The sequence below is a fragment of the Podarcis liolepis genome (genome assembly GCF_965112155.1).
Source record: "Podarcis liolepis genome assembly, chromosome: 13".
NCBI classification, from domain to species: domain Eukaryota; kingdom Metazoa; phylum Chordata; class Lepidosauria; order Squamata; family Lacertidae; genus Podarcis; species Podarcis liolepis.
The window spans coordinates 29894142-29921169 of record NC_139573.1 but is presented as its reverse complement, the minus strand read 5'-3'; the positions used below and the strand labels follow the sequence as shown (position 1 = coordinate 29921169).

Genomic DNA, 27028 nt, shown 5'->3' with positions numbered 1-27028 from the left:
TATTTGAAACGCTATTGAAAAAGCCTGCAAACACTCTGTTCCACCTCTGCCCCATTTTTGGGTCACTTCTGGGTTCAGCACGATGCACATGCGCAGAGTCACATGCATATTGAAATTGTGCAAATGCAGGGGTGGGTGCCTGTATATTCAAGAACCATCAAGAAAAATCAGGCTTTATCTTTTCCTTTGTGCTGGTGGGAACAAAATGGAAGCAGGTGGTCTGGTGACAGACAAAACCCAGTGAAATGTCCTCACACAATTAAAGAAACCACCACCACCCGCACATTGGGCTTCTGGTACGTCCACAGCAACATGCAATTTTATATTGGAGTTTCTTCCCATATCAGATTATGCACTGATTGGTAAAATCTGAATTTAGGCTGGGCAAAGTGTGGGCTGCCACTTAGATGAGGAAGATGTCATGTGGACTACACACACACACACACACACACAGAGAGAGAGAGAGAGAGAGAGAGAGAGAGAGAGAGAAATACAATCAGTTTCAAACCCAGCTTTAACTCCACTGTGACTTAGGAGCAGGGTGATGTGATAGTTTTGCTTCCATTTTCAGGGTCCATACAGAAAGTAGCTTTGGGGAATTCTTGCTTGGACCCATGGCACGTGTGCTATCAGGTCCTACTGAGGCATTCACTGACCACTGTCCTCACCCACCCAGACTGTTTCTGACTACAATGCACTTGACACATGATACTCTGACTACTTAATAAGCCAGGAAGGGCAAGGGTCAAGCGTACAGCTGGTTGACCTCACACTTCCAAGAATCTCATCCTCTTTCACACACTATTTAGGGTTTAGGAGCAGGTGACAACAAGAAATGTAAAATTTTGCTATGTTCTGCCTCTGCCCACCTGTTCTGAAGATTCCGTTAATGTTAATAGATTCCAAACCATTGTCAGATTCGCCTTCCCTTCTATCTCAAGGCATGAAGGCCCACAAACCACCCTGAAGTGTAGCTGCAATTCCAGTTTAACTGTAATGGCTTCCCCTCCAAAGAAATGTTGGGAACTGACATCTTGTGGTACCAAGGGTGTTTGCCAGGAGAGCTACTAGTGCTCTGTATTCCGAAGCAGGCAGGCAAGCAGGAAGATTTTACACCTTGTAGAACACAAGATATGAGGCAAAACACGCAGGCACATTTGCCGATTTGTTTTGTGAGAAACTTACCTCTTCCTGTCTTTCAGGGTTTTCAACCAACGAATGAAGACATAGCAATGACTGACATTTAGGAAAGCAGATCTAGCCAATCAGATGAAGAGATGACTAGAATGAAACACCCACTGTCTTTAGAAGGAACTTCTGGGTTCTTTTTTTTTTTTTAGTCCTTTTTTCCTTTCTTGTCTTCCTTGGTGGAGTAATAATAGCTGCCCAGCAGAAAACAATTCAGGTAGCCAGGATTTAGTGTAGCTGTGTACTGGACAAAAGGTACCCAAAAACAAAAGGTAGCAATGAAGATGGGAATGCATAATATTTCTAACACAGGTCTTATTTCTTCACCACCCCCACCCCCAAAAAGTCCCCCTGCCTCCCAGCTGGTAAACATTTTTTAAAAATACAGTCATAGCCAATGCAAATAACTCTTACACCCATATTGCAAAGAACAGGACTGGATGATGGTGATGTACTGAATTTATATTCAGTACCGCCCTATACCTGTGGGTCTCAGGGCACTTCACAGAATAAAAGCAAGATATAAAACCACAAAATACCTAATAAAAATAAAAACAGCAACTCAATACCCCCCCACAAAACACACACATTTTAAAAGGCCAAGGATGTAAATCGGATTAACCAAAGTCCAGGTTAAAAAGGAACATTTTTGCCTGGTGCCTAAAGGTATATAATGAAGGTGCAAGGCAAACAACCCTGGGGAAAGCATTCCACAGACAGGGAGCCACTGCAGAAAAGGCCCCATTCTTGTGTTGCTCCCCTCCGAACCTCTCGAGGAGGGGGCACACAAAGGAGGGCCTCAGAAGATAGCAGGGTCCAAGTAGGTTCATATGGAAAGAGCTGAGAGAGCATGGGTTATGCCCACCTTACAGAGTAACCCAGAACAAACCCAAGACTGTATTGCAGTGTTGTCTATGCCTCTTGTGCATTTTGAAATAGTAAGGGAGCTGTGAAGTTGATGGCAGCAGCAGTGCAATTCATTAAAAGCTAGAGACAGCCAAGGAAAGAACGGAGGGCTTCATTTGTGGGTGGAAGGCCAGCATCTAGAGGCCAGCTCTATGCACAGATTGAACAGAAGGCCTTACCAGTTGAGAAACTGGAGCAGGTAGCTTCTGAAAGGTAAGGCCACCAAGGTCTTGCCACTGCTCAGTCACCAAATCTACCAGAAACGGTTGGCCAGTTCTCCAGTGCAGTTTATACTTCTTTGTCCACTTATTGGGAAAACTAACTTTGCCCACTGCCCCAGGGGGAAAATTCCTGTGTTCACCCATGTATGAAGGCTGAAAAGTCTATGTGAAACCCCCAGCTCTCTCCTACAGCCACAGCTCCCAGCATTCCTTGGGTTAAATCTATAACTAAGAAGCGTCTTTAAATCTTAACCTTTTCTTACCTAGCCTCGAAACTGGTTGGGTCCTCTGCCTTCCCTCACCCATTTACTTCAACCTAGGTTTGTCAAAGTGCAAGTAGATGAATAGGTACCACTCCGGTGGGAAGGTAAATGGTGTTTCCGTGTGTTGCTCTGGTTTTGACAGAAGTGGCTTAGTCATGCTGGCCACATGACTGAGAAAAACTGTCTGTGGACAAACGCCGGCTCCCTCGGCCAGTAAAGCGAGATGAGTACCGCAACCCCAGAGTCGTGTGCAACTGGACTTAATTGTCAGGGGTCCTTTACCTTTTGTTTGTTTGTTTGTTGTAGTACATTAGGTGACACTATTGAAGTGCCATCCCCAGCCTTCTCCCCACCTCCCTAGCGTTGTCACATACACAACCCTGGAGACAAAAAGGAATCTTGGAGTACCTTAAAGTCAAACCTTATCTATTTGTGGCATAAGGCGGGGCAGCACAGTTGGTAAAGCGTAAGACTCTTAATCTCAGGGTCGTGGGTTCGAGTCCCGCATTGTGCAAAAGATTCCTGTATTGCAAGGGGTTGGATTAGATGACCCTCGTGGTCCCTTCCAGCTCTACTATTCTGTGATTCTAAGGTCTCATGGAATGCTCAGCCCAGAAAAGCTTACGCCACAATGAATCGGTTGGGCTTTAGGATGCCTTTTGTGCTTTGCTGTGAAAGTCCTTTGGAATTTGCCACGAGACGAGAAGGAACTCTGTTCTACAGTAATTATTTGTTCACAGGACATTCGCAATTTTCAAAACGCTTTTATGGCTTTTTACATTTACAGTGGTACTTCGGGTTACAGATGCTTCAGGTTACAGACTCTGCTAACACAGAAATAGTACCTCGGGTTAAGAACTTTGCTTCAGGATGAGAACAGAAATCACGCAGCAGCGGCGCAGTGGGAGGCCCCATTAGCTAAAGTGGTACCTCAGGTTAAGAATGGTTTCAGGTTAAGAACGGGGCTCCAGAACGAATTAAGTTCTTAACCTGAGGTACCACTGTATTTGCCAGTTTACAGCATCATCACAGCATGCCACACAGACATTACGACCTCTGGCCACTAGGTGGCTCCTGGAGTCAGCTTGGTGCAGCTGCGGTCGCTCTCCCTTTGCATGCCTGTATGCACCTATGTCACCTCCATTTTTGTCCCAAGGTGAGCTGTGCATCAGACACTGCTGCCACCCTGCTGCACTGTTGTCCATGCAATGTGTTTCGCTTGGTGCCCTCACCACCATTTTTATTTGTTAGGAAATAATGGTTCATTAATTCAATGGAGGGACGCAGGTGGACCTGTGGTCTAAACCAGAGCCTAGGGCCTGCCGATCACAAGGTCGGCGATTCGAATCCCCGCGATGGGGTGAGCTCCCGTTGCTCGGTCCCTGTTCCTGCCAACCTAGCAGTTCGAAAGCACGTCAAAGTTCAAGTACATAAATAGGTACCACTCTGGCGGGAAGGTAAACGGCATTTCTGTGCGCTGCTCTGGGTCGCCAGAAGTGACTTAGTCATGCTGGCCACATGACCCAGAAGCTGTCTGAGGACAAACGCCGGCTCCCTTGGCCTACAGAGCGAGATAAGCATGCAACCCGAGTCATGCGCGACTGGACCAACGGTCAGAGGTACCTTTACCTTTACCTAATTCAATGGAAAAGGACTCAGTAGCAGAAGCAGAACTCTTCTCTAATAATAGCAATACTTAAGGTAGCCCTGCACTGCACCAATGCTAACAGGTGTCGCTTCAGATGCTGTTAAACCACAACTTCTATCATCCTTGGTCATTGGCCATGTTGGTTTGGGGCATATGGAGCTTGGAATATAACAGCATCTTCTGTCCACAGGTTAGCTGCTGCCCCGGACTTATTTACAGGTTCTGTTTTATAATTTGTTATTACCCTCAACTCCACTGCTTGCAACAGAGCCGAAATCTTAAATGAATCAGTTTCTGTACTGACCACCAATTAAATGCTAAATAATTACGTGAGTAGCGGTAGTGCAACATAATGCAAATGGCAATGGTAGTCAAATGATCAGAAACCAAATATTAATTTGATTTCTCAGCCATCAATGGAAACAACTTTATATATATTCCTTCCATCCAGTGAATTAATTTCAGATTGGACTAAATCCACCTAAAAACATTGGTTCACTTGACAAATTTAAGCCCGTTCCCCTAAATTGCAGGTAATGCATGAGCTGGTTAAGGTATGCAGGAATTTATGATTGCTCTTCACTTCCTCTTTCAAACAGTTATACCCAATTCTGCTCCAGCCCTATGGAAACTACCATACTTTGCTTCTTATTTGTCCGCACACCGATATTATTCCCCCTTTGCCACAATTAAGATACTTTATGTTTGGATCTGTTATGCCTGACCCATATCATATAGCATAAAGCATAAGCCCTTCTGATGCCTGGGGCATTTCCAAGCAGAATTCCAGAAATAAATGCTTATGCAAACACAAAATGACCTTCTCTTAAAGTACACTTTTGCTCATAAAGCTGAGTATTTTAGATTAATGAGCAATAATGACATCTGAGTTCTGGTGGCTATTAGCTGTTGGACATTTCATCTACAGTGGTACCTCGGGTTAAGAACTTAATTCGTTCTGGAGGTCCGTTCTTAACCTGAAACTGTTCTTAACCTGAGGTACCACTTTAGCTAATGGGGCTTCCCGCTGCCACTGCATGATTTCTGTTCTCATCCTGAAGCAAAGTTCTTAACCCAAGGTACTATTTCTGGGTTAGAGGAGTCTGTAACCTGAAGCATGTGTAACCTGAAGCATCTGTAACCTGAGGTACCACTGTACTTGGAAGAGGGCTGAAGGGAACAGCTTGGTGGTTTTGATTGTAGCCAATGAGAAAGGGGGGATCTGATTTTTTCCCCAGTAGTTTGCAAGAGGATATGCTTTGCTCTGGGGAAATCGATGCTGCTTTAAAGACTTGCCCTTTCTGTCTGGGTGTCTGCCCACTCCCCTCTGCTCAACATGTGCATTTGTAGATGAGCATAAACATATCTCACAGAGAATGAGCCCTGTAAAGGGCTGCCTGTGGAGTTTCCTATCTCTTGGGGAAAGGGAAAGCACGAGAAAATAATCTTTGCTTTCGAAGGCTTCTCCAGGTCAAAGGAGTTAACCTTCATCAGAATAGGCTGCCTTCTGCATTCCGAGCATAGAGCTCCACTGGAATGCCGGAACTGACATGTGGGAATTCTCTGACATATATCAGCCCCAGAGGGCATTTTTTCCTCTATCGCTTGTGTGAATGAACACTGAAGTGGTTTTATTAATCTTGTTATTTCCTGTGTGGTTTTCCTGTGTGTAGTGATTCTGTAACAACTTGTCTGCTCCAACTTCGTACAGCATGCGCAGTTGTCTTCTTGGGTCCAGAAAATAAGACAAGACAGATAAAGGTTACATAGCAACAGGACAGGCTTCTGCTAAGCCTGGGGACATGTAGCCTTTTCAGATGCACTTGGTTGGGCTTGTGGATGTCAAAAGCTGACAGCGGCCCAATCTGGCTCTGCAAAAGATAATGGTATCGCCAGCCACTTGTGCACTTCTATACTGTTGATTGCCAAGAATAAAAGTTTGCAAATTTGCTTGCCAGCAGCCACTGGTTGCAAAATCAACAACTTCCAAATAAAATAAAAAGCCATCCCGGCTAAATCAGAACTGGGGTTGGAATGATGTGACTCAGACCCCTATATTTGAGACAGGCTAAAACAGTCCACAGATGACGTTGGAAAACCGGTGATGGGCTGAACATTGATTCTTGGTATAACAGAGTATGGTCAATAGCATTGGCTGAGAAACTAACATGCCAGGTGGGAGCGGCAAAGGGCAAACACAATCCATATTCCTTTTATAACATATGGCAAATGTTTATTTGAATACATAAATGGTTCAGATTGTGGCAGGAATCCACCCAGCACTCAAGGGAAAGTGTGACGTGATCTCTTAAGAGTAATCAAATGAAACTTTAACACATGGCATGATAAAAGTCTGTACTATAATTTTATCGGGACAAGTTACTTGTTGTTTACTGTTGTAACAATTGTTTTCTCAAAAATTTATCTTCTGTACCATGAAAATAAATAACCGTATATTATATTATTATTATTATTATTATTATTATTATTATTATTAAAAAACCAGTTCACAGATATAGGGTTAAAATACTATGCTCAGAAACTGAAAACTCCCCCCTCCCCTTCAAAACCAATTGAATCTGCAAAGCCTTGCTCTGTGACTTGAAAGCTTGCACTTTGCCTTTTAATTAATCTCTTTGGTCCAAATGAACATTTCACTTTACATGTTCTGTGTACGGCAAGGAACAACGCCCGCCTTCTCCTCCCCCCCCCCCCCGGTGCATTTTGTTGCTTATTTCACGGAGAAAGGGCGTTGAAATCCGCTGCAGATGTAAACACACCCCACATTTGGCTGTGCTGCAGTTTCCTCTGCATTGAGGGCTCCCCCTCCCCAAACTCCCACCTCCCCTTCCCCTTTAATATCTGCTAAGGGATTAGTGACATATTCGCAAAACCCAAACAAACAAACAGACAGATCTCTTGGTCTAGGGTGGCTGTTTTTGTCCCTCCTCCTCCTCCTCCCACTATGGTTCATTGAGCCTGCCCTTCTTCTTTTTTTAAAAAAAGAAATCCCTCCTTGCTCTCTCAGCCTGCAAAATAAAACATGCCTTGCTTTGTAACAGGAATTTCCTGTAGCCAGAAAACTACACACACACACCCCGCTCACGGCTCAGATCCTGCTCATACACGTGTCGTGTCTCCTCCCCTCCTGGGCTCTGCACATGTCACTGCAGCAGAGCTGTCTAGTGAAGAAGTTGTTGTGGCTAAAAATGGAATGCGCCTCACATGGGCGGCACATGTGACCGAGAGCGGCAAGGCTTTCTAAACAAACAGCCCTTCTCAGATGGATACGGCTTTTGAAAACACAAGGAGCAGAAGAGAGCAACTCACATGGGATGGTGGGAGAAAGGCAGGCCTCCTGCTGGCTGGAGACAACACCCTGGAAAGGCACATGGCAGGTGGCTTTGCCAGGCAGGGTGGACCCTGTTTGACTTTGCCCTGATCCAATAAAGCAGACTCTGAAAATAAAAAACAACACGATCTTGAAAACAATGGCCAGATCTGCCTCCTTAAAGGGAAAGCTAAACTAAAAGGGATCAAAACAACTGGTCTCGAGTGTCCCAGCCGGCCTGTAATTTTCAAGCTTTGAAGATTTCATGGGAACATCCCTCAAATGAGGGGTGTTCCATGTCCCACTGGGTGTACCCCTCCTCCTATGTGCTCTGGGGTCTTGCTGTAGCCAACTGGGGCACTCAAAAGTGCTTTGCCCAAAGCTCTCTGTTTTGTACCGTTCGAAAGAACTGGAGAAGCTTAAAACATGAACTCAGTAGCTCCTGAGCAGAGGAAGGTTCAACCAGGCTTTGTGCTGTGTTTCCAGCATGTTCCCTTTCGGAAACTGTGTGATGGTGAAGGAGATCCCCTTCCCTGCGGACCCCTGAAGTCAACTTTTGACAGGGTGCGGTGGGATCGCACACCTAGCAATCACCTAGCAGACATCATCATGACACCAGGTAATTGACGAGTGGGGCTCCCAGACCCACCCGTAAAAGTGGACCCAGGATGGGGTGTAAGACAAAGATCTGGCCTGCCAGGCCAAAAATATTCCCCACCCCTGCACTAGGGAGATGCTCACAAAGGGAGAGAACGTGTATGTGGACATGCTATTCATGGTGTGGCTGAAAGGGCCAGTGCCACCCGCAACTCGTCTATTCCTAGCTGGCTCTGCCTGGCTTTATTTTCCCAGGGCTTCTGCCAACTCCGCCTCCCTTGACTCCTTGGCTTCTGCTTATTGCTTCATCTACCACCTTTCCTAAGGCTTCTGTGGCCACTGTCTCTTTCCTTGGTCCCTGCATCATCACCTTTTCCTATGCTCCCAACCTGGTCTTGAAACAGCTCCCATCACCATCGATTCCCTTCTCCTGGCTGGTACACTTCCTTTCCTAAGTCTCCTGCCTTTCATAATACAGTCGCATTTCACTTTCTGGGCGAACTGGGGCACCATCACAAGGTGTATTTTGGGGATTTTTTGTTTTTTTTAAATGGAGCTTGTAAAACTCTTCTCCTAATGTTAAGTGTTGCTGGGCAGGTGTCTCTCTTACAACCACAGGCTGTCCGCTTGCTCTTGGGTGGTTACACTGAAGTCCAGCCATTCGTTTGCCATTTAGTGTTAAATCTAGGAACTTGATCCTGCCATTAGGCTGCATCCCTGTCTTTCCCACCGCACCCTGTGGGAGCCAGTGTAACAGGTGGGTGGCGCTACCTTGCCTGTCAATCATTTGGCATCACTATGATACCAGGTCATAGTTTTGGCTGTGTGGGTGTTCAGGTGCTATGCAAACCCCAATGGCAATTAAATTAAGTCATGGTATGGTGATTCTGGTTTTTGTTGAACTGTGGGCAATGCCAGTCATATTATGTGACAGCAGCCTCAGGCAGCAAGCAGGCTTTTGGTGCCATTAAGGGAGATGGGTGTGAGTGACAGTCTAGACCCACAAAGCACAATCTGGCAGGGAGTCCAACTGAAATGAATGGGAATTGCACAACAGCATAATGTTGTTGGATTTTGCACCTCTGGCCCCAAGATGTCTTGGGGTGGCCTTAGCATGAGATAGCCCCTTCTAGCATGAGATGTGAGGAGGCAGAAATAAGGTGATGGAAGTGTAGTAGTTACCATTGGAGTTTGACCATAAGGATGTACAATGACTCCTCCTGGATGATTTCAGAGACCCATCTACAGTAGTCTAACATCCTGTTCTCATGGTGCCTGGTATGTTTGGAACTGCCTTCCAGGAACCCTGCATGATATCACCTCTGTTCCTTCCTTTAAACCTCTCATTTAAGCCCAGCTTTTTCAGAAAACATTTGGCTCAACCCCCGAGTTTTCATCCCCTGCTGTTAACTCAAGATTGTATTAAAGACTACTGAAGCACGTGCAACCAAAACAACTGCATATTGCTTTCCTCTTTACTCCTGCCTCTTCTGTTTCCCTTGCGTGCTGAAATTTTAGAATGTAGGTAAGCTCCTTGGGGCAGGGACCTGCCCTATTGTACTGATAGTTATTTATAAAATAAATGAATAGAGAGTTGCCAACTGACCAGGGGGAAATGCCTGCGCTGCTCTTGTGCACCTAGCAATAGTTTGGTGTGCAGCAAAAATCATGGCAAACTCATTACGGCATGGGGATAAACACCACTGTCAGCTAACATCTGTGTACCAAGCCTCTGTTGAAGACGCAGCAATAGCAGCTGGTTGAGAAGCTGGCATCCTAGAGATGTTGAACTAAACATAGCCTTCCCAAACCTGGTGCCTTCCTGACGTTTTGGACTACAGATATTGGCCACGCTGCCTACTGCCAACAGGAGTTGAAGTCCAAAACAAGTGCAGGGCACTGGGTTGGGGAAGGCTGGACTAAAATATACTGGTGAATCATCTACTCAACCCAGTTCCAGAGCCAATTGCTCATAGGTTATTAATCAACTGCCAAGCAAGTTCCTTCAAGCCAGCATGCCTGTGGGCAAGGAAACCACGAGCCGCAGTGCACACTGATAACTGTGTCCAAACATTTTGCTACACGTGCAAGTTTATCTTAATTACCCAAGTGAGAGCAGCGGGCTGCGGCACGAATCGGTCAGGGTCAAAAAGACAAATTGCCCTAACGCAGCTGCTGGCACATGAGATGACCTTGGTTTTTGTATAAACTTCCTTGGGGATTACGTATTTTTCTTTAAAAAAAAAACAAAACCCCAAACAACATCAAAGGGCTTCACTGTAAAATAGCTGAAATGTGGAATGCTGCCCAAGTTAGGTGAATTCTAGGTTAGGAGGAGCAGCTAGCAAAACTCACGCCGACCTACAAAGCTCGCCTCTCTCAAAAACTTCTGCAGTGCCTCTGTGCCAAAAAAAGAAAAAGAAAACCAGGCAAAGAGGGTGAGCGAATGCCTAGACACCTTGATTGGTGTTTTGTATTCTGCAGCTGTTCTGTGCCTACGTGTGACTGCATTTGCAAACCAATCTGACTGCACCAAAAAATAGCATGGGGGTGGATGGTGGAGGGAGCAATCCCTTAGCTTTCTCCGGAAAGAAGGGTAATAAATCTCTCTGCAGGGAAAACTGCAGTGCTGTGCATAGGCTATATATATATATATATATATATATATATATATATATATATATATGCTGTTGGAATATAACCTTGTTGTTTTATTTAAAGAGACTGCCCTACATTCCAGGCTACCTCAGTTTCACAAACACCTACAATAATACCACACCCCACCCCATACAGTTCTACCTTCCAAACAAGCGCCGGAAAACTTGTGTACAAGCATGCACAACCACCCACCACTACCTTGGCTCTGAAAAACTTCACAGGAGGGTCACAACTGCCTCCACATAAACCCCGCTTTTTCCCAAACTCCCATTTAAGAGGAACAAATATTCCTGAATTCCACAGTCTCCAAAACCTCTCCAGTACCCTATGGGAGGCTCCTTTTCTCCCCAGCTCCCAATTTCAGTGCGCTCTTTAATGCAGCACCAACCCCAACCGCACCTCCTCTCAGCTGCATTCAGCCAACTCACCAGTATGGAGTAATGACACCTCTCTCCTTTTTTTTGCTGCCCATGGCAGCCATTTTGTGCTGGCACCCACCACAATATAAGAGTACCGGCACTTCCATTTTTTATCATAAAATGACCACCTGACCCCCCCCCCAGTCTAGTTTAACTCTCCCCCCCCCATAAAATAAACACAGAGCAGTTTACAAAGTTCGCAGAACTCAGCAAACGAAGCATTTCAAATTAATTTCAGCAGATTGCCTGAAACCTACCATAAACGTTGGCACACACAAATATCCCTCTCCTTTTAGAACAGGGTTGGGAAGCTTCCTGGCATTGTCAGGACTCCCACCATCCACGACCTTTGGCTATGGAATATAGGAAATTGCCTTATACAGAGGCCACAGTCACACCATAAAATTTAATGCACTATGACACCGCTTTAAACGGACATGTCTTATCCAAAGGATTCTGGGAGCTGTGGTTTGTTAAAGCTGCTGAGAGTTGCTAGAGTACCTCTGCTCCTCTCAGCAAGGTACAACTCCCAGAGTGGTTTAACAATCAATCCCTCTTCAAAGCCAACACTTGACAACTGTAGTTGCAATCATCATCTGAGGCCCTTCTTGGGACATTTTTCCACATGTGGTGGGATTGTAAAATTGTAAAGAAATATTGGGAAATGATTTGTAATGAAATGAAGAAGATGTTTAAAACAACTTTTGTTTAAAAACTAGAAGCTTTCCTACTAGGTATTACCGGAGTGGATTTACTAAGATCACCAAAGAACTTATTTAAAGAACGAATATTATTAGCACAACATTGGAAAGAAGAAGGTGTCCCAGCTAAAGAAGATTGGCAAGTTAAATTAATGGAATATGCTGAAATGGCAAAATTGACAATGAAACTAAGAGGAAAAGACGATTACGAATTTAAGGAAGATTGGAAGGAGTTTATTGAAGGGTTTTAATACTACTTGTAATTTAATTTTGAATGGGTAAGTAATACAATGGTTTATAACTTTACAACGGACATGCAGTATGTTGATAAACAATGGAACCAAGGAAGGGGCTAGGGGGAAGTCAATTTATTTTGATTTGATATTGTTACTGGTTTTTGTTTTTTGTTTTGGAAAATTAATCAAATGTTATTTTAAAAAATCAGAGGTCCTTCTTTGCGTGCCTTCTCCGTGAGAGGCCCGGAGGGTGGCAACATGAGAATGGGCCTTTTCAATGGTGGCTCCCCACTTGTTGACTGCTCTCCCAAGGAAGAACATCCTCTGGCACCATCAATACATATCTTTAGGCATCAGGCGAAAACGTTCCTCTTTCTCAGGCCTTTGGCTAACTGAACAATCTATGGCCTTTTAAACTGTGAAATATACTCAGAGTCGCAAAGTGATTTCATGCTCTTTATTCAGCTCATAGTGGTGAGGAGGAATGAATGAAAGTCCCCTCACAGTATCTGCTTATATACAATATTTACACAATGGGCTGCACATGATTGGCTAATTCCGGAATTCTACTGTAAGCCAATCAGGTTGTGGATTCACTTCTATCTGGAGCAGGATTGGGTGGTTCCTGCCAACCAATCATACTGCTGCATTGTTCTAGGACCAATCAGACTGCTGCATTCTCAATCCTATTGTTCTAGGACTAATCAGACTGCTGCAATTTGGATCCTATTGTTCTAGGACCAATCAGACTGCTTCAGTTTGGATCCTATTCAACTCAGTACATAACAAACTGTGTGTTCTTGTTTGGTTGCTATGTTATGTCTTTTTGTGGTTTTGTATTGTAAACTGCCCTATGATCCTCAGATGAAGGGCAGTATAGAAATTAAATGAATTGATAAAATGTTTTTCTACTCTACAATGACTGGGGGTGACTCTCCAGGGTTTCAAAGCAAGGGTCTCCCCAAGCCCTACCTGCAGATCCCATTGACTGAACTTGGGATCGTCTGCATTCTTTGCTACTGAACTGCAGCCATTCCCCACACTGGCTAGAACGGATGTCCGGAAATATCTGGAAGGCCCCTGTTTCCCAATTCCATCTTCAGCACAGAAGTGTATCTCCTGTTCTGAAAGTCCATAAAAAGAGATCATTTCCTCTTTGCTCCATATTGCACCGTGGGATAATCACCCCTAGAGAAAGTTCCACAGATCTGAGCTCTTGCAGAATCTCTCCTCCCCCAGGTTATTCCTGGCTCAATGTGCAAACAGTGGCACGGGAAGTAGATGTGTGTTGCAAACCAGTGGGAAAGTGACTGTGCAAAACTCAGCGGCTAAATGACGCAACGACGTCAGTCTGTCCCAGTTAAGTCGGTGAGATTTCAGAGTGGTTCACTTTGGCCGGATCATTACCTAATTTAATCCTATGGCCAAACCAGGCATTGATGTTTGGTACATGGCTTGGACTCTAGTGGCTGACTTTTTAAATTCATAATTGATGGCCACATTCACACCATACATTTGGAACACAATTATACCACTTTAAATAGTCATGGCTTCCTCCAAGGAATCCTGGGAACTGCACGTTTGTTTAGGGTGGTGCTACCACTCCTAGAGTTCCCTATGAATAGAGATTGACTGTTAACACTAATCATTGTTAATTGTAGCTCTGTGTAGTTAATCGGGAACACCTAACACCCTTAACAAACCACAGCTCCCAGAATTATTTGAGGGAAGCTATGGACATAGCCAGGATTTTTTTTGGGGGGGGCAGGACTTTTGTGAAGACTTTTGTTAGGGGGGGCAGAACCCACGTGATTGGTCAGTTAGTTATTTCTATTGTTTTACTTGATCTGGGGGGCAGCTGGCCCCCTGCCCCCCCCCGCTACACCCATGGAGGAAGCCATGACCATTTAAAGCGGTATAATGCTTTAAATGTGTGGTGTGAATGTTACCTTAGATTTGATCATACAATTTAAACTTATGCTTGGCTTCCGAAATAAATCATTAAACTGAAACTGAATTTAAAACTATGAAAATATATTAACATTCTACACAGGTTCTTCAGAACCATCTGAACATTTTTTACAAAACCAACATGCAAAAAACCGTAAAACACTTTAGAAAACCTTACAATAAACACACACAAAAGCAAGGCACCCCATGTTTGCAAATGATTAAAATCCACATTCAAGAATCTGATTGATAATCTTCTGATTCAAAGGAAACAGGTTCTATTTTATCATTCCAAAATGTCTTAAAGGGCTTCTATTCCTATTCTAATTTACTCACCTTTCCTCACATTGTAAATAGCAGGTCCCATTTTTGATGAGTCCCTTCTGTGGGTCAGAGTTAATAACATCCCCCAATAAACTATTTGGGTTTTTTTAAAAAACAAACAAACACCACACACACACACAATCCAACAAGGCCAAGCCACTTGACAAACAATCTAGTTGGGCCCCTAGCTCCCTTCCCTTTGCAGGGGTAGCCCTACAAAGCAGTTCTAACACTTACTGTAGGCCATGGCTCATATGATTGCTCCTCCGTTCAAAACAAAGGAAAATCTTTGCATACAGTATAGGGAACTTGCATATCAGTGTACAGGGCACCCAATATTCAAGCGTGAGAACCACACACAGAGAAACACAACCAGAAGCGCCACTTCTAGCAACATGGGTTACTTGTGTACACACTGTACCTCCGAAGCACATGCTTTCCCACAAGAATTCTGGGTGTCAATAGTTTTGTTAAGGATAACTGGGAATTGCAGCTCTGTAAGGGGGAAACTAGGATTCTTTTGAGGTAAAAAAAGGAAAAGGTGCTCTGAATGTCCCTTTGAGGTATAGTGCAGACCAGGTGTGCATTGAATAAAGATGGGGGGGGGCAACAAACAAGCCCACTTAATCGATCACAAGGCATGGGGCGTACACACCATTTGAACTGCAATGCCTGTTAATTTTTTTTGGGGGGGTTATGTTTTATTTTATGGGAGCGGGCTTTATATCGGGGGGGGGGGGCAGAATCAAGTTATCTGTGACACAGTTCGTCAGTGAGTTAAGCATTTTCATTATTTACTTGATTTGGGGGGGGCAGCTGTCCCCCCCCCCCGCAGGGCCAGATTTAGGTTTGATGAGGCCCTAGCTACTGAAGGTCATAGGGCCCTTTATATGTCCAGCTGTCCTTTGTCAACAACAAATTGTCGCTGTTTTTTGTGTTGAATATATGCTCTATGGCAATTTATGGACCTAATAGGTATCTAAAGCCATTCACACCTAACAAATAGGAGCCTACACAACACAAAACACTGTTGCTGTATGGAGGTTCTATTTTATTTGTTTTTTATCTTATATTTTGGAGATGTATATCCATGGTGTTTTTTCCTTTAATTTTTTTGGGGCCCCCCAATCGTGTGGAGGCCTAAGCTACAGCTTGTTTAGCTTACAGATAAATCCGGCACTGTCCCCCCCCCCGCTATGCCCACGGCTGGACCCCCTCAAATATTTTGTTCTGAGGGGGAGCGAAGGGACCATGGCCCCTAGGAGTTGGAATGCCCCTATGGTGCCTATACACAGCCCAAGCCAACCACAAAACAACAGCTAGCCCTCTGGAAGCAGGCGACAGCGGCGGGTTTACTTCGGGGATGCGTTTGTTTGCTTTGCTTTCGTTCCACTAATATAGCCCACATTTTCCCCCAAAAGCTCCAGGCGGAGGAGCGTGCAAGCTTCCCCCTCGCCTCCCTTCTACCCTCCCCAGCAACCGTGGGGAGCAAGTCAGGCGCAGAGGCTGGGACTTGTGGCCAAGGTCACCCAGGCAGCGTCCCCGCCTGCCTGTTGCCCTCGAGTCCAGGTCAGGCCACCCTCTGGTCTCTCTCTCGGTGCTGTCCCGGCCTTCATTGCCTTCCCTCCCTCCTTCCCAGGCGAGCGCGGCGGAGCTCCTCTGGCATCCCGCCCGCCTTGTTTATGCAAGCAGCGGCCGCAGGCGGGAAAGCAGCGCGGCTTCTTCGCACGCGGCTGGGCCGGCTCCTCGCCCTTCGCTCAGCCCGCCCCTGCTGCGGTTGGAGCGCCGGGCTTGGCCGGGTCTCACGCGGGGCAGCTGCGAGCTGCAGGCACCGCCTGCCTGGAGCCCAGCCCCGGGGGAGGAGGGCGGGCGAGGGAGGAGCGCGTGTCTCCTTCCTTTACTCTCTCCTTCCCCGCCGCCTCCCTCCGCGCTCTGCAATCGGGAAGCAGAACTGACTCGGGGAGGAACCGGCGGCGCCCAAGTTCCCCGGTTCCCCCCGCCACGTATACGGCGGCGGTGATCGTGGGGATCGGGGCTTCCCCCGGGCAAAAGAAGCTCACTTTGGCAGCGACCGTCCCTCGATTCCCCGGCGAGGCTTCCCAAACCACCCGCAACTTTTTTGTGTGCTGTATTGGCACGCGCAAGAGGCTCCTTTCACACGAGTAGCCTGGTCCACTAGATCGCGGGGGGGGGGAGAGAAAGCGTTGGCTGAGCCGAAACAACCCGTGTCCAGAAAACCCTCGTATACATCAGCCTCCCAAAATACCCGGTGGAAGGCTAAATTATTTGAAGGGGCAGCCTTAGGAGCGGACCGTGTGAGACGCAGACACTGCAGTTGGGGGTGGGATCTTGCTCCCGATTTTTACTACTGCATTGCAGAGGACGGGGGGAGTTGGTAAGGATTTTGGCACTGCACTGCGAGAAGCACGTTATTGCTTTAATTTAATTTCGGAGCAGTACTTGATCATGGGGGGAAAAATTAAAAAAGCTTTGCTCAGGTTTGGGGTAGTATATCACAGAAACACGTCGATTACTATTTCTTCCTCTAACAGTCACTGCATTGCAGAAATTTCTGCAAGAGGTATACGTATGATTTAAATGCAAGATTTTTCTCTGCTAGGAAGCATTGTGGAAAGCAAAGGTTCAGATTTAACTTCGTAATGTAGAGTAACTGGGTTTTGGTTTTAGATTAGGGGATTAAAAAAACATTGCTGCAGGATGTTGCATTCTTTAAATTGAGGTAATGGTATATACTTGGTCAGCATGTTACATTTGTGGATGGGGCATCACGCTGTAAAAGCTAGTGCTGCAGTTCAGATACTATCTTGTTAGAAACATTAGCTCCTTTGGGGGCACTATATTGCAGAAAAAAATAAAACAAGTGATCGCTGTTGACTTGCGACTGAGTCACTGTGTTTTGAATTTAACTATGTTCAAAATTGTGTTATGTTTTACTAAGTGCAAGTGCAAGCCATACTTAGATCCACTGCATAAAATAAAATTCTAGCATTACAGTAAATAAATGTGGTGGTAAAAAGTAGAAAAAGTTGTTAGTAGCCTTTCCTCCACAATGCCTGCTATTCTGTAGTTCTAAAGAAAAACATTTTAGTAATATTTTGGTTATTTTTCAATTGAATATGCCAAGCTATAACACCTACTTATGTGCTCTCAAGTCCAAGGAATATGCAGTTTGGGCCTCACATGGTCTTGCAAGTGGCGTCCAACATCCTTCACTCACAGAAAGAATTCTTACTTCAGACAGGGAATTTATTCTTGCAAGCTACTTTCCATGATAAAAGCCACTCAGGGTGAAATATGGACACCACTATAAAGCCATGAACGTGAAGAGTACACTGATTTTTATTTGGTAAAGAAAACAAAGTATCACTGGATTAAGGATATGGGCCATACCTTTCTACCCTTCCAAAAGATGTACTCTGCCAGGATATCATCAGAAAGAGGAAAATAAGGTAGAAAATAACTTGTCAATTTGCAGTGCTCAATTAATCTTGCACCTTTTCCCTTGAAGTAAAATAATAATCTACACATTTTAAGCATTTCCCTGAACGAAGGAACCCCACCAACGACAAACAACCTTATTTTCCGAGACAGTATTTTCTCTGTATATTATTTCCAAAAGTCTGCTTTAAATCCCACCCCACTAGCACTTCCACTGCTGAGGAACCTTGTTGTCCCAGGACTTGCTTAACCAGCGGTGAAATTAGATACTTCCTCCTGTTACTGCAATCCTGTGGTTAGTCCATGCATCCATAGAAACTTGCTGGCTTCGCCCTTCTCCCCTCCCAGACCATTTGTCTTAGTTAAGAGGGTGAGACTTGGCCCTAAGTGACCTGGTCCCAAGTCAGTGACTCACTATGTGGCCTTCACCAACGTGTACTTCTGAATTGCAACAATCTAGTCTGTGAAATGTAAAAACCTCACAGAGTGACTACAAAATAAAGACTTAATAATAATAATGACTCCAAATTTGTTGAAAAGTTTGCTGTGGAGGTTTTCGTTTTGTTTTGTTTTTGCTAGCTTATATTTCTGACTGCTTCACCCAAATAATTTCGACTAATGCTACTTTTAAATTTGCAGTACATCAGTAAAACCAGGAGAGGAAAAAGCTGAAAACTCAAATTACCCTGGACCAGTTCCAACACCTGGCACCCAAAACTAGGCCAAACAGGAAGGTCTGAGGGTGCTGAGGGTCAAACTGTGGTCAGCCTCCACCAGGCAGTTTTCTGTAGATGTGCTACTGAGAACCCCTCTGTGCATTGGCAGGAGGCCTTGGTCAGCAGTACATTTTGCCAAAGAGCCAATGGAGAGAGGGAGTGGGAAGCAAAACCCATCCACAACCTCCAAATTGGTCTGTTGACATTTCTACAGCTTCTGCTACATCTGTTACTTCACAGCACCTCTTGCCTCGTGGCAAGGGGCGGTTCAGATGGCAATAGTTTGACCCATCGTTTGTTTCATTTATGTCGTACCCTTCCTATAAGCGTCTCAGTGGAGGATCATTTCCCCCCTTGTATCTGCATAACCTTGCAGGTGGGTTATTAGACTGAGAGTGACTGACCCAAGCTTACCTGCTTAGCTTCGTTGCCGAGCTAGCATATGAACACAAGTTATCACCAGGCCTCGCCCGACGCCATTGAGTTGTGCTTGGAATATGACTGCTGGTGCTTGTGTGGAGTGTTCCCGATGACGACTCCCAATTTTTAGGTTCTTAAATTGCTGCAACAGCCTGTAACCGATCCGCTAGTTGCTGTTTCGTTTTATTTGCAATCAAAGAGGTGTTAAAATGTTTTGTCACTATATAGGAAGTCACGCAAGTGTCTGCCCAATTCATAGCTCAAAATAGTCCTGGAAAACATTTATGTACTTGAGGGGGGGTGATCCATGAACATTTGATCTTAATATCCCTTTGGAGCCTCAAACTCTAAGAAAGCATTGCACATTCCTGCGTATGAATTCTGGACTAAGAGATGCAATACATCATTCCACCAACTGGATTCACAGCATTTCATCCATTCCTACAAAAGCAGAGTAAAGTGGGGAGTCCCCCTACACACACTAGTTTCTTCAGAAACCTAGATGCAGTGCAAAATTAGATATGGAGTTCTGCCCTCCTGACTATGCTTCAGAGCCTATTTAAACCCTCTCTGTTAACTAGGTGCTACATGAAGGGCTCAAGGTGACAGCAGCAGGAAAGCAGGTTGTTCCAGATTAGGCAGTTTCCTCCCACTACTAAGGCCATCCCAGTGCACTAGGATTGGCTTCACTTGCTAGACTTGTCATGTGCTTGAGCCCAGGCCACGTGCCACTGAAGCCACAGATAGGTGTATTTTTCCGTGTCTGGGAACTTCTTGGCTCCCCCCTCCCCCACAATGCCATTTGTAACATCCAGCCTCATAAAGGGGTTTGGGAGAATTCAAAAATTTGCTTTCTATTTTGTGACATTTTGGTTGGGCCTAATAAAGGTTTGCCTCATCATAGCTTTTGGAGGTTGTTGTTTTTTACTGGTCAACCAAGTCAGGTGGTCCATTGCTGGAAGGCTTATAGAATCATAGAAGTGTAGAGTTGGAAGGGTCCACAAGGGACAAATAGTCCAACCCCCTGCAATGCAGGAATCTTCTGCCCAATGTGGGGCTTGAATCCTGAGATTAAGAGTCTTGTGCTCTACTGGCTGAGTTATCCCTCTAAAGACAGCTATCCCTCTTCTGCACATCCAAGTACAGCAGTCTACCTGCAAGGTGTTTGCTGGATTGAGACACAAAACACTCAGATCCGAGTGCATTCTTCCATTAAATGGATGCACTAAACTCTAGCCAGCTGCAGAAGATCTCTCCCTTATTCATTGCTGCATTCAATCTAATTAATCTAATCCACTTTCCTAATCCTACTGCTCATGTAAACCAAAAGGTTGCACACCTTTTTAGTGCTGTACAGTGGTACCTTGGGTAACAGACGCTTCAGGTTACAGACACTTCAGGTTACAGACTCCGCTAACTCAGAAATACTACCTCGGGTTAAGAACTTTGCTTCAGGATGAGAACAGAAATTGCGTGGCAGCACAGCAGCGGCAGGGGGAAGCCCCATTAGCTAAAGTGGTGCTTCAGGTTAAGAATAGTTTCAGGTTAAGAACGGACCTCCGGAACTAATTAAGTTCTTAACCAGAGGTACCACTGTAATATAGTCCAAGCTACGCCCCTCATGCGAACCATCACAGAAATCAACTTGGGGGAAAGCACTTTTTGAAGCCGGTGGGCAAGGGATTCTTTACCTTTTCCCTGTCTACCACTTTTCTGCTGTAACTACTTCACAAACCTCTCTCCTACCCACATCTAGAGATGGGATTGCATTTACAGAGGCGTGTGGAAATAAACTTGGGGGGGGGGGCAGGAATCAACGGGAGGCAACTATATTTCCCTTTTCATAATGAAAAAGGAAACCAATGGGATTTTAAGACGCTTTCACAACATCGCTAACTATGGAACTCACTACAACAATATGTACAGTGGTACCTCGGGTTACAGACGCTTCGGGTTACAGTCGCTTCAGGTTACAGACTCTGCTAACCCAGAAATAGTACCTTGGGTTAAGAACTTTGCTTCAGGATGACAACAAAAATCACATGACAGCAGTACGGCGGCAGCAGGAGGCCCCATTAGCTAAAGTGGTACCTCAGGTTAAAAACAGTTTCAGGTTAAGAACAGACTTCCAGAACGAATTAAGTTCTTAACCCGAGGTATCACTGTACTGATAGCCAATAGGTTTGTTTGGGTTTTTAATAGCATTTGAAAATCTACAGAATGCACACAGCATCAGCAGCTATTTTAATCATGGCAAGCGCATCCCTCATTTTGCCAAGAGGGTGTCCCCAGAGTATAACCAGCTGGAAGCTAATGGCTCAACCCATTATTGCCCTTGTTTCCTGTGCTCTACATGGCAAATTGCTCTGACTCAGCAAGATTGTGTTCACATGACTAAGGGCTTTCAATGATTCAGCAAATGCCGGTTTACAACCATTCCGGTCTGGTGTGAACTGGCAAATCAGCACCCACACCTTAATTGTTTATTTGTTCAGCATTGCTTGTTTATTTAGCAATTCCTATACCACATTTTTTGCTGCCAGAGCTGTCCTTCAAGATCTGTAAGCTTGATAATGTTTACAGGATTCCTCAACGGTTTGGGGGCTTTAGAAACAGACCAGCTGTGATCTTATGGAACACGGAAAGAAAGATAAAGAATAGTTGAAGCAACTTACTATATTGAGTCAACCCATTTAAAAATGAAGCAATATGTCAAACTATGTATACGATATTTCTCCTTCTGGCCTTAGTCTGTATCTGGAGGTCTGAAATCTTGCAGAGCCAGTTCAGACATGCAGAATCTGAGCTGGTTCAGCTGTCTACGTGAAACCAAGGTCAATATACAGGAAGAATCTTAACATATGTCCCAGGCTGTGTATGCAGGCACAGCCTCCCACTGACTACTTGCACAATTGTGGAAACATACAGTATTTTTCAGCTGCTGCAGTTACGGGAATCATCTGCATGAAGCACACCTACCTGCATTTATTTATAAATACACCTAGAAGCCTTAATTTCAGTGTGTGACTCCACTGAGAAAGAAAGCATTGGATTATATCCAACGTAACTTATCTGTACTTGGCACTAAGATCCAATTCAGTCTGGATTCAATGCATTCTTATTTTTGGTATGAGAGTTCTCTGTTATGGTCCATTCACACATACGAGCCATTGCATGACAAACATGAATATGTGTATCTTTCAGGCACCAAAGTCACTCACTGAGGAGATATTGGCATAGCCATAGAATAATAGCCTCTGACCAGCAGACTATTTTGAACATCTGAATCAGCCCAAAGTAGTTGTTTAACATGGATGATTTTGTATACTCAAAAAAGGTGATTGGATTATGCATTATTTCCGCTGGCCCAGTTTCCAAAACTAGAACAACCATGCTGTTGGTCCTATAGGTAAAGGTAAATGTACCCCTGCCCGTACGGGCCAGTTGTGTCCGACTCTAGGGTTGCGTGCTCATCTCGCTCTAGAGGCCGTGAGCCGGCGCCGTCCGAAGACACTTCCAGGTCACGTGGCCAGTGTGATGAAGCTGCTCTGGCAAGCCAGCACCAGCGCAGCGCTCGGAAACGCCGTTTACCTTCCCGCTATAAAGCGGTCCCTATTTATCTACTTGCACTTAAGAGTGCTTTCGAACTGCTAGGTGGGCAGGAGCTGGGACCGAACGACGGGAGCTCACCCCGCCGCGGGGATTCGAACTGCCGACCTATGGTCGGCAAGTCCTAGGCACTGAGGTTTTACCCACAGCGCCACCTGCGTCCCCGTTGGTCCTATAGCTTTATTAATACTTTTGTCAATAGAATTGCAGGTCTTTATTTTCCAGGGGCGTCCCTGATTTAGAGAAGCCGTCCCGGTTTCTGATTTGATCCCAGAATGTCTCACTTTACCTTAGGGTGTCGTTATTTTCACTGGAGAAATGTTGGAGGGTATGGAGCTATCCGACCCCCGAGCCGTCTGAGGGCAAACCTGTATAGGGAAGTTTTTAAATGTTTAATGTTTTATTATGTTTTTATATATGTTGGAAGCTACCCAGAGCAGCTGGGGCAACCCAGTAAGATATGTGAGGTATAAATAGTAAAATTATCATTATGGAATGGGACATCCTATTTTCATCAGATAAATGTTGGAAGGTATAGAATTGTAAGAAGTCCCACATAAAAAGGAACCTTTTGCCTCTCTGTTCCACTGAAGCTACAGTTGGCAAACTATTTAATCCTGAGTATTTGGATTTGTGCTGGTATAACCCTGTTTGATTCACTCAGGCTGGCTCCCCCCACCAAAAATATTCATACCAGCATATGTATTTACATTACTGAGCTTCTGCAACATCCCAGCCCAGCAATTTAACGCAAGTAGCATATTGGTAGAAATACTAGACGCCACAAAGGAGGGGGAAAAAATAAAAATGCACACACACAAATGCCACAAGGCCTTTAACAATCCTCCATGACCACAGAAAATAGTTTAACAAGGGGGGAGAGACTTTTGCCTATGCCCCTAATCCAATTCTGAAACAGACACAAAAAAACCCTGTCAGTCTCTCCTTCCAGATTCTTCTGTCAGCTCTCCAAACTAAGCAAATAACAATTTCCTGTTCTACCTCACCCACATACTCCTGAGTAGGCCTCAACTCATGCCCAGAGAGAAGGATGTTTCAGGTCACAAAACATATCCACAACCATCCCCTTAAAGTGCATTTAATATCACTTCAACAGTTGTGGCTTCCCTTCTCACAGAGGTACAATTCCCAGCACCCTAAACAAATACTGTTGTTGTAAGCAGTGTCCAGGCAGAAATCGGCAAATAAAAATAAATTTAAAAATGTCAAGGGAAATCCAGACATATGGCAAGCCATGTTGGCAGTGTCGTTCTTGCCAATTTCCCTAAAAAATAGTTCAAAATAGCTAAAAAAAACCCCTTCGTTTTTTTGCAGTTTTTTTCGGGGCGGGGGGGGGAGCTCAACAACTTCTTTATCACTTTTTGAAATATGGCACCCCTAGGAAATAGGTCATTGGCTGAGGCAGCATCAAGTTTGGGCTTCAGCCTAGACCTGTGGGAATTCTCCATGGGAAGGGGTTTCCCTAAGTGCCTGAGAAGTTTAAGTAACAATCACTTGGTCAATTTGTGCCTGTCATGCTGCCAGAATGTTCTTGCAATTATATAGTTATGACACCATAATCAATGCTAATAGTGTGTCACCTGTGTCTTGATATGTATAAACGTGCTAATAGTTGTGCAGAGCTTAGTAAGTGTGAGATCTCTGGTCTTAATTTATAGGTTCTGTTGTAAACAAAATCTGCCCTTCTTCCCTTATGGGGTATCCAAGAGCCCGTATGGAGTCCTTAAGTAGGTTCCCTATCGTAGGAGAAAATAACAGAGGCCAACCAGAGAATATTGAGAAGCAAAGCAGCTAGTAAGCCTGATCTTTCTTAAAGCTGTTGCAACAGGGGGCTCCCCTCACACGCAGGAGGACAGAGGAGGACCCAGAACAAAGGTGTGCCCACCCTTATACAGCGGTACCTCGGGTTACATATGCTTCAGGTTACATACGCTTCAGGTTACAGAGTCCACTAACCTTGGGTGAAGAACTTTTACCTCAGGATGAGAACAGAAATCATGCCCTGGCGGCGTGGTGGCAGCGGGAGGCCCCATTAGCTAAAGTGGTGCTTCAGGTTAAGACAGTTTCAGGTTAAGAACGGACCTCTGGAACGAACTAAGTACTTAACCCAAGGTACCACTGTATCTTGTACAGGCAACTCCCCATTTACGTGCATGCAAGCACGCATCACTGCGAACCCAGAAGTGGAACAAAAAGAGGCAAAAACAGCGCTAAAAGAGCCCAGGAATGGCAAAAATGGGGAATCGCTTATATTTTTATGCTGTGACATCTACAAATGTAATAACTAAATAAATATATATATATACAAGCAATATTCGAACTGAACTATATAAATCTCACGAGGATGTGAATTGTGTTACCTTCCGCAAGTCACACTTTTCCTGGCAGGTGGCATTTGAAACACCCCTTAGGATATGGATATCTAGTTTAACTGGTTTGTGTCTAAAGGAATCCAGAGCATGAAGAAATCAGAAAGCCGCCAGCTTCCTGAGCCGTGGATGTCATGTCACAGCCTTAGCTGTATCCACAGCAGGCGGAGCTTAGCATGCTAACCACAATCAGTGACTTGTTCTCCAGCCGCTGGCTTCTCTTACTCAGCAACTGCCCCAGACTGTCCCACCGAGGTGAGCAACATCTCTCCAGGAAGAGCCGTCCACACTACGTGGCCTAAATATGAGTCGCAGCAGCCCAGCCTACTGTGTGCTGCTACAGACGGCACATGGGAAATAATGCAACTATTGGAAAAGACATGTGCAACTTCACGATCGCAGGCCAGAGGTTACAAAAAGCCGTACTGTCTCCCTCAGAGTGACAAAAAAAAAAAAAAGGTTAAGGGCAGGGAACAGAAATAATAGATATAAAGGCCTTTGCTGAAATATCACACTTGATCTAAATTTCAAGCTTTTTAAAATTTGTTGTGGACAAATTTAACAATATTTGGAATTCATTTTTATAAATGCCCTGTTAGGTCAAGGTCTGGTTAACTACAATAATAATTCCACCACCCCCCTTTTTGTAATGTACAGTGGTACCTCAGGTTACATACGCTTCAGGTTACAGACTCTGCTATCCCAGAAATATTACCTCAGGTTAAGAACTTTGCTTCAGGATAAGAACAGAAATCGTGCCCCAGCAGCGCGGCGGCAGCAGGAGGCCCCATCAGCTAAAGTGGTACCTCAGGTTAAGAACAGTTTCAGGTTAAGAACGGACCACCAGAACGAATTAAGTACTTAACCTGAGGTACCACTGTACACAGTATCTTGTTTTCTGTCTTGTTTTCTACATGTACTATTTATTGTTTTTTCTTATTTGTGTGTGTGTCTTATCTTACTCTGTGCACTTGTAATTTTGTACTTTTCATTTTTCAATAAAGAATATAAATCAAGAAAGCTTCTGATTTCTCTTAAATCCTGGCACATCCAGACAATGTCATTTATTTTCTATTATTATTATTATTATTATTATTATTATTATTATTATTATTATAGATTTATTCTTCTTTCTTCACCATGAGGTCCCAGGGCAGGTTAACAACAATTTTTGAAGTACGAGGTCCAGATGTTGTTGTGCAACTCCCCTCACCTTTGACTATGCTGGCTGGGGCTGATGAGAGGTGGAGTCTGACAACATCTGGAGGGCCACAGATTTCCCATCCCTGCTGTGAACATACCACCCCCTCATACTGAATGGATCTTGCCTTCAGGCAAGGGAAGGCAGTCGCTTCAAGCAGTCAGTAAGGGAGAGAAAGCAGTTCTCCTGCACAAGCTCATGCCCAGTAACAGCAGTGCCAGCTTGGCGGGCCCTTCCTCAGGGAAGGAGGCGTGAGTGAAGATCTACACCATGAACAAGGGGAGTAGGAGACCATCAGCACCTCCTATTTGCTAAGAGGCTGCTGTAGAAGTGGCATTGTGGGCGGTAGGAAGTTGCCATCAGCATGGTGCTGATAACACCAAGGTTGTGGGTTCAATCCCCATAAGGGACAGGTGCATATTCCTGCATTGTAAGGAGTTGTACTACCTGTAGATGATCCTCTGGGTCCCATCCAACTCTATGATTCTGTGATTCAAGATCTGGCCTCCAAGGAGTCTGTGGCGGCAGCAGCAGCGGGCGATGGATTCCTTGGAGGTTGAATCTGCTGCCCCTATGGATCCTGCCACCTGAGGCAGTTGCCTCACCTTGCCTCATGGGTGGAAAGGGGGAGATACCCTTGAGCCCTGTGGGTGCCACCACATCTAGGAATGTCTAATCATGGTGGCATGCAAAATGAGATTCTTCCGGCTGTAGTCTCAGCCAAACTCAATTGAATTAAAAGCAGCAACAGGTAGCCTGGGAACTGCTGAAGAGGAAACAGCTGGACGAAT

General features: G+C 44.9%; 1 long non-coding RNA gene across 2 annotated transcripts; it reads right to left on the bottom strand.

The window, feature by feature from the left end:
• Positions 1-1523: 1523 nt before the first annotated feature.
• On the bottom strand, positions 1524-26485 carry LOC310690871. 2 transcript variants are annotated; one of them, XR_014518235.1, is made up of 4 exons: positions 25903-26485; positions 25028-25676; positions 22936-23014; positions 1524-7684 (listed from the first exon to the last, which is right to left on the bottom strand). It is a non-coding gene; the product is annotated as an uncharacterized lncRNA (long non-coding RNA). The 2 variants fall into 2 exon arrangements; XR_014518236.1 differs by lacking the exons at positions 22936-23014; positions 25028-25676; positions 25903-26485 and adding exons at positions 13141-13292; positions 14455-14671.
• Between the last annotated feature and the right edge of the window lie 543 nt (positions 26486-27028).